Raw genomic sequence first — 7,340 nt, 5'->3', positions numbered from 1 at the left:
TCTTTTAAAAACAATACTCGTCTGCCCGCCTGGGCCGCTATCCCGCGCCTGGGTCCCCTTAAGAGGGTTTTCCCAGGTAAAGGTATTCGACAAGCTCTCGTTGCCCAACCTCGTCCAAAGCCTTCGAGTCTCACTTTGCCGGCTGCCTTCCCACCCAGTCATAGCCCTCGTTTAAGCTTGCAGCCCAGGCAGTCTTCACAAAATAAAGTCATTCTCTTCTTTAGTTTTTGGGGAGGGGGGTGCCATGCAAAGAAGCTCCTGCCGCCCTCATTCCCTTTTGCTGCCGCCTCCGCCTGCCTGGACTGAGAGGGTCTTCAGAGGTGCCCGCCCGCGCGCTCCCGAGGCAAGCCAGACTCCGTTCAGTCAGACCGCCAAGCCACTCAGAAAGGGATTCCTGGCTGAGTTCCAGGTCGGCGCACTAATACAAGCTGCTAGGCTCCCCGCCTGACTGACGCCTCGCTCGCTCGCTCGATCCCTGGCTGGCTGGCTGGCGGGCTGCTGCTGCTGCTCTCGCTCTGGCCTCTGCCGCCGCCGCGTCCCTTCGCGCGTTAGGAAGAGGGGGAAAGCGTGAGCCCGCTCGCTCCAAAAAGAAGTTGGCGCAGTCCCGGGAAGGCGACGGCTGTGGGCATCCGGGCGGGAAAGGGCAAAGGCGGCTGAGGCGTTCGACCTCCGGGCAGGTACCAAGCTTTTGTTTGAATATCATTGATATGCTGATTTATTTATTTCCCCTCGGGCAAGACAAGGTCAGTTCCAGCTCCGAGAGTTTTTGCCGGTGTTTTTTTTGCTGGCTAGTTTTGGGTATTTCTGCGCGGCGGCTTTACTTTGCCTCAGGGTGGGTTCTTCCCTGCGCAAACTTCAGTCCGCTCTTCTCAATCTCTCTGTTTACGTTTGCCTGCGCTGCAAGGCGTCAATTTCCTCGCCCGGCAGGTTACGTGGGTGCCCAGCCCGTGCCTGCCCTTCGGCGGACGAGGCGCTTGTTATAAGCCTGACCCGGCACTCTCGAGGGGACTTTTGGCAGCCGAACAGTTTCCTTTTGGCTGACCGGGTGTTTTCATTCCTCCCCAAACAAGATCTCCGGCTGTGATAAGCGTCTGGGAGCGCGCGGGCGCGCGCAACGTAGTTTATTTTGGGAAATACTCATAAGCCTGTGACGCTGTGAGAAGTCTGCGTGTTTTATTTGAGGAGGAAACCTTTTGACAACAATGACCTTTGCTTTAAGTGTTAACCTGTGTGAAATTCCTGTTGTTTAGAACGAGGCTGGGCGAATTCCCCAAAACAAAAGAAATGGTCCGTCCCCCCCAAGCAAGCGAAGTGGTTCATTCATAAAAGTAGAATCATAACACCGGACAATGACCAGCTCTTATTCTTAACGGTCGACGTTGTTTTCGAATTTTTTCCCCTCATAAAGCGAGGGCTTGCCCCTTCTTTCGGTGCCTTCTTAGAAACGCGCCACATCGAGGCAGAAAGGAAGGAATGGGGGAAAGGGGGAGGTGGGAAGGATTGATATAGGAGACAAACTGACGCCAGTATTGTGATCGGAAGGAGGGGCTCGACGCGAAACGTTTTTTATGGCTATAACCGCTGTCAAGCGCTCTCCAGCCTCTATTTTGATTTCTTTCTCTGCTTTCTAAATTAAGACAGGAAGCGTAAAGGGTTCGTGGCGGAAAAATAATTCTTGAGGCTGCTCTTCTAGAGGTTACCTGTCTTATTAAATCAAGTCGTTTAGGGAGAAAAATGATATTAAACAAAAAACAAAACGTCAGGAGTCTTGAATCACCATAAATGCGGATTTCTTTTATAATGCTATTAATAGGACTGGAAGACCTTTTTCTTTTAAAAAAAATATTTTTATTTTTCTCCACCATACATCAAATAATTACACCGATATAAACCAAGCATAATAATAAAGAAAAAAACACCAAAAGTATCTTGCTTTGACTTCAATCCAAATCTTTGCTGCCAATATCTGCCAGTCTGAACTTCCATTTTTTAATTCACTCAAACTTCTTTTCCATTCTTCTTCTCCTAGTTCTTCTACTTTCTTTAACTTTCTCTTCCCCTTCCTTCTCCAACCTCTCCACCTCCTATCTCCTCCTACTTTTCTACTTCCTCTCTTTCTTTAGAAGGCCTTTTTCAGTTTGTTGCCAAAGACTGAGTATTAAGGTCCAGAATTTGTCGATTTCTGATAGAAATAGCATAATCTGAACCAAAGTTTAACATCTTAGTTGCGATCATTGTTCTAAGCCAAAGTCATGCATGGCCAGAAGGGAAATAAGGATCTGTCTGAAAAACAGAAAGATGTATTTTTAATTCTTAATAGAAACCACTAGAGTGTCTCCACGTTACCTAAATTTAAAATGCTGAAAATTAAGAAACGTGGGGAGAAATTATTCTGGTTTACAGGGGCCATGGGCTTTGAATTGACAATGAAAACAATAGTGGATTGAGTATACTGTACAGTACTGTATATTTAGAAACACTCTTACAATTGACTCCTCAAAGTTCTGGTTAAAAGGCAAACTATATTCTACCAAACTGAAATTATGGAAGTTTGTCATTGACACCCATAACCAGATGAAACCACAGAATTTCTTTGATTTTGGAAGACTTTAGTAACAGGTAAATTCTTAACCTCTGCAAAGTTTCAGGTTTTTTTCTCCTCACATTCCTTGTATGAAAGGAAGCAAAACATTTGCATTTCAGCATTTTATGCTGATTCCCTTTACTAATATGTGAAATTTATTTTTAAAAATTACTTGTACTGTTAAAGAAGTTCTATGATTAAAAAATGTTTGCTGGTAGACAAGCAATGTATGAGTCTATAAGCAGGTTGACATTTACATTCTGTAGATAAATTACGTTCTCAGCTTAAGAGAACAAATTACAAACCTGTAATTCTCTCTCAATGAATAAATTATGGCCCAAAGACATAGGAAATAATATACAGGTTCTTGAAATTTAGCCAAGTTTGCAGTTGTCCAGGAAGGACACTGCAGATAAGAAAAATATTTGCTATTTTCTAACTAAGAATTATGAAAATAAGTGATTCAAATGAGAGTTTTAGAGTTTAAAGGATAGAGTGGGGCAATAATTTAGACATTAAGTTTTTAGAGAAGTAGAAAAACGATTAGATTAGATTTATTGGATTTATATGCCGCCCCTCTCCGCAAACTCGGGGCGGCTCACAACAACAATAAAAAACAGTACATAATAACAAATTCAATGCCCACCAATCTAATTACAATTTAAAATTAGTAATTTCATAAAACAATCCCAAAAATATATATAAAAAACAGGCACACAGTCAATCAATCCGAGTCTTCGGAGAGGGGCGGCATACAAATCCAAATAATTAATTAATTAATAAATAAATAAATAAATAAAACATGGGCAAGGGGGAGATGTTTTAGTTCCCCCATGCCTGATGGCAGAGGTGGGTCTTAAGAAGTTTACGAAAGGCAAGGAGGGTGGGGGCAATCCTAATCTCAGGGGGGAGCTGGTTCCAGAGGTCGGGGCCCCCACAGAGAAGGCTCTTCCCCTGGGTCCCGCCAGACGACATTGTTTAGTCGACGGGACCCGAAGAAAGCCTACTCTGTGGGACCTAACTGGTCGCTGGGATTTGTGCGGCAGGAGGCGGTCCCGAAGATATTCTGGTCCGGTGCCATGAAGGGCTTTATAGGTCATAACCAACACTTTGAATTGTGACCGGAAACTGATCGGCAACCAATGCAGACTGCGGAGTGTTGGAGTAATATGGGCATACTTAGAGAAGCCCATGATTGCTCTCGCAGCTGCATTCTGCACGATCTGAAGTTTCCGAACACTTTTCAAAGGTAGCCCCATGTAGAGAGTGTTACAGTAGTCGAGCCTCGAGGTGATGAGGGCATGATTAGTCCAAATATACTGTAATTTAATCCACCCAGATTCATAAATTGCTGTGGCAACTCTTAAATACTATAGCATTATTTATATTTCACCTTTAAAATGGAGTTGGTTTAAGTCAAATGGCTGAGTGAATCAACGACAATAGTATCTATATGTATTGCAAAAACCATTGACAGAATGTATTTAAAAGCAATTTTAGATGCTAACTAATCTCATTCCTATTTAATCAAGACTACAACTCATGTCTTCGTCATTTGGCATGATGATACTCGGTGTTACCACTGTCACTATTTCATTATAATTAAAAACGATTTCAAAGCAGCTGCAATACATCCATTTTTTGTGGGATTAAGTATATTATATGACCATAGAACTGATATTAGTTTGAATAATATGACATTGCAGTTTGCAATGTTTTTTCACAAACAAAACATTATAAAGGATTCTCATCTTTATAGTTGAAATCTATCAATCTAGTGTAAAGAAAATTTCATTTCCCAATTGAGAGCAGGAGACCTTAATTAAAATGGATATATGGCAATAGGAATTTAAACTACTCAGTGACTGAATTAACAAATAGAGTGATTAATGTGATTTATTCGGCTTCACATGTTGTGTGAACTAGCCATGTAGTTTATGCTTGCTCATGATATGAATCAGTTTTGTTCAATATTATTATTTTGTTCAATAAAACCATTACAAAGGTAACTGGCTCTCAGCTATGTGTGATTATATCTTGCTTTTAGTCTAAACCTGTGATGGCAAACCTATGGCATGCGTGCTGGAGGTGGCAAACAGAGCTATCTCTCCAGGCATGTGAGCCATCACCCGTTGCTCTTCCGAGTTCTGGCGTGCCAGTCAGCTGGTCTTCACACACGCGGGAGCACCAGAAACCGGAAGACCAGATGGCTGATGTGCATACACATGTCAGGCTCCTGTTTTGGCACACTGGGTGGCTGCTCTTCTGGTTTCTGGGGCACTCCAGCTAGCTAGTCTTCACGCGCACATGTGCGCCAGAAACCGGAAGACCAGGTGGCCCAGTGTGCATGCATGTGCAAGAAACCGGAAGAGCAGATTTACGGCACATGCATGTGCACCAGGCAGCTATTCTTCCAGTTTTTGGCCCGCACGCATGGGTGGACTCCCATTTCGACACTCAGCGCTGAAAAAGTTCACCAACACTGGTCTAACCCACAGGTATCAAACTCGTCATGCTGTCATATTTATTGTGATGTTCCCCTTCCCTTCGTGGAGCTGAGGTGGGTGTGGCCTGTGCATGATGCATCTGTCCATGGGCCGCCAATTTGACACTCCTGGTCTAATCACTTTCTACTGGAAAACCAGAGTTATGTAAATAAGACATAGTGACTTAGAAATATTGTGAAAATGTAACCATCTTACTATAGAGTGGTAAACAGCTAAAAGTTTTACTGCACTGTAGGCCATTGGGGGTAGAGTGTTATACAAAGGTGAATTAGTAATATAAAAAAAAATTGCACCAAAAAGACAAGAAAACTGATGACTAATCACTACACATTACATCCCCGTGATATTGATAGATCATTATACTTTCCCTTCAGAAATGGAAACAGACATTTACTTCAGGTCAAACTGAGGTAACTGCATTGGCATATAAAAGACAGCCAAGAACAAGCATTGATGCAATTAAAAATTGGAATTTACTGAGTGTACAGGAAACAAAATGTGCATATCAAAATAATAAAATGAAAACAAAAACAGAACACTGGCAAGGAAAACATTTCATGGTCATTTTTAACAAAAAAGATTGAGGGGAAAATATATAAAAGATAAAACTCTGAAATTATTATTATTATTATTATTATTATTATTATTTATTCGATTTGTATGCCGCCCCTCTCCGAAGACTCGGAGAGGGGATTTAGAACTGAAACATTAAAACATTTTTAAAAATTGAAGACTGGGCACAAGGCCAAATTTTTCAAACTAATACAATCAAAGCCGGAATTATAAAATCATCAAATGATTCATAATATTGCAAAATTAGTGGACCACAGAAATGATGTGGATATAATTGTTTTAATGTAAGTAAGGCATCTGATAAAGTAGACCGCAACTACTACTTGATAAGATAGAAAAATGTGGGTTCGGCAGCAGCATCAACAGAGAACTGGCTGACCAAACACACTCAACATGTAGTCTTTAATGCAATTGCATCTACATGGAGGGAAGTATGAAGTGGCGATCCCCAAGGCTCTTCTTTTAGGCCCAATACTCTTCAATATTTTTAACAATTATTTAGACTAGGGGATGGAAGGGAAAGTCATCACATTTGCAGATGACAGCTAGCTGTCAGAAATAACCAACACTCCAGAAGATAAGCTTAAGATAAAGAAGGATTTCTACAGACTTGAACAATGGGGCTTATCTAACAAAATAAAATTCATTGTTTAGAAAAGTAATGTTCTATATTTAGGCAAGAAAAGCCAAATGCACAGGTATAGAATAGGTCAGTGACGGGGAACCTTTTTTGGTTTGTGTGCCAAAAGGGGGTGCATTCTTCAATAAACCATATTGAAGACCCTTTGCAGGGATTGGGTATGTCTAGTTTAATAAAAAGAAGTATAGGGGTGACATGATAGCAGTGCTCAAATATCTAAAGGGCAGTCACAAAGAAGAGGGGGTCAACTATTCTCCAATGCAACTGAAGGGAAGACAAGGTGCAATGGATGAAAACTAATCAAGGAGAGAGCCAACTTAGAACTCAGGAGAAGTTTCCTGACAGTTAGAACAAATAATCAGACTTGCCTGCAGAAATTTTGGGTGCTCCCAGGACTGGAAATTTTAAAGAAGAAATTGGACAAGCATTTGTCTGAAATATTTAGGGTTTCCTGCTTGAACAGGGGGTTGGATTAGAAGATCTCCAAGGTAATTTCAACACTTGGTCTTCTATTATTATCATTATTCAAAGTGCAGATTGTGCAAAGAAATAGAGGAAACAATAGCTCATATTCTCAGATCATGCAAGAAGATCACAAACACAGATTGTAAACAATGATATAACACAATTGCTAAACTGATTCACTGGAACATCTGCCAATATGCCAGTAATGAAAAATTGGTGAGAACATATGGTTGAAGAAGTTGTAAAAATGAATAAGTTAAAATATTATAGGATTTCTGGATACAAACTGATAAAGATTTGGCTCATAACACAACAGGTTTAATTGTGGTTGAAAAGTAGAATGATGTGGCAATACCAGGAGATAGTGAATTAGAAGACGAGTTGGAGAAGATCATAAAGTATCAAAATCTGAAAATCAAAGTTGAAAGATTATGGCATAAAATGACTGTGATGGTCCAAGTGTTTATTGGTATAATTGGTGTCATACTAAAATATTTTGTATATCCCTTACAAAAGCTGTGCTTTAGTAAAATATCCTTCCGTCAATTGCAAAGGTCCACACTGAATCCAC

General features: G+C 41.0%; 1 protein-coding gene across 2 annotated transcripts in view; it reads left to right on the top strand.

Moving 5' to 3' along the window:
* Nucleotides 1–378: 378 nt before the first annotated feature.
* SMAD9 (SMAD family member 9) overlaps nucleotides 379–7,340 on the top strand; it is a 42,514-nt gene continuing 35,552 nt past the window's right edge. Inside the window, exon 1 of one of the 2 annotated variants that reach the window (XM_070749919.1) lies at nucleotides 379–677. The gene's annotated coding sequence lies outside the window, so the exon portion shown is untranslated. The remainder of the gene's footprint in view (nucleotides 678–7,340) is intronic. The other variant, XM_070749920.1, reaches the window with a different exon arrangement.

The sequence above is a fragment of the Erythrolamprus reginae genome, chromosome 4 (genome assembly GCF_031021105.1).
Source record: "Erythrolamprus reginae isolate rEryReg1 chromosome 4, rEryReg1.hap1, whole genome shotgun sequence".
NCBI classification, from domain to species: Eukaryota; Metazoa; Chordata; class Lepidosauria; order Squamata; family Dipsadidae; genus Erythrolamprus; species Erythrolamprus reginae.
The sequence above is the reverse complement of the archived record's forward strand: the minus strand, read 5'-3'. Positions and strand labels throughout refer to the sequence as shown.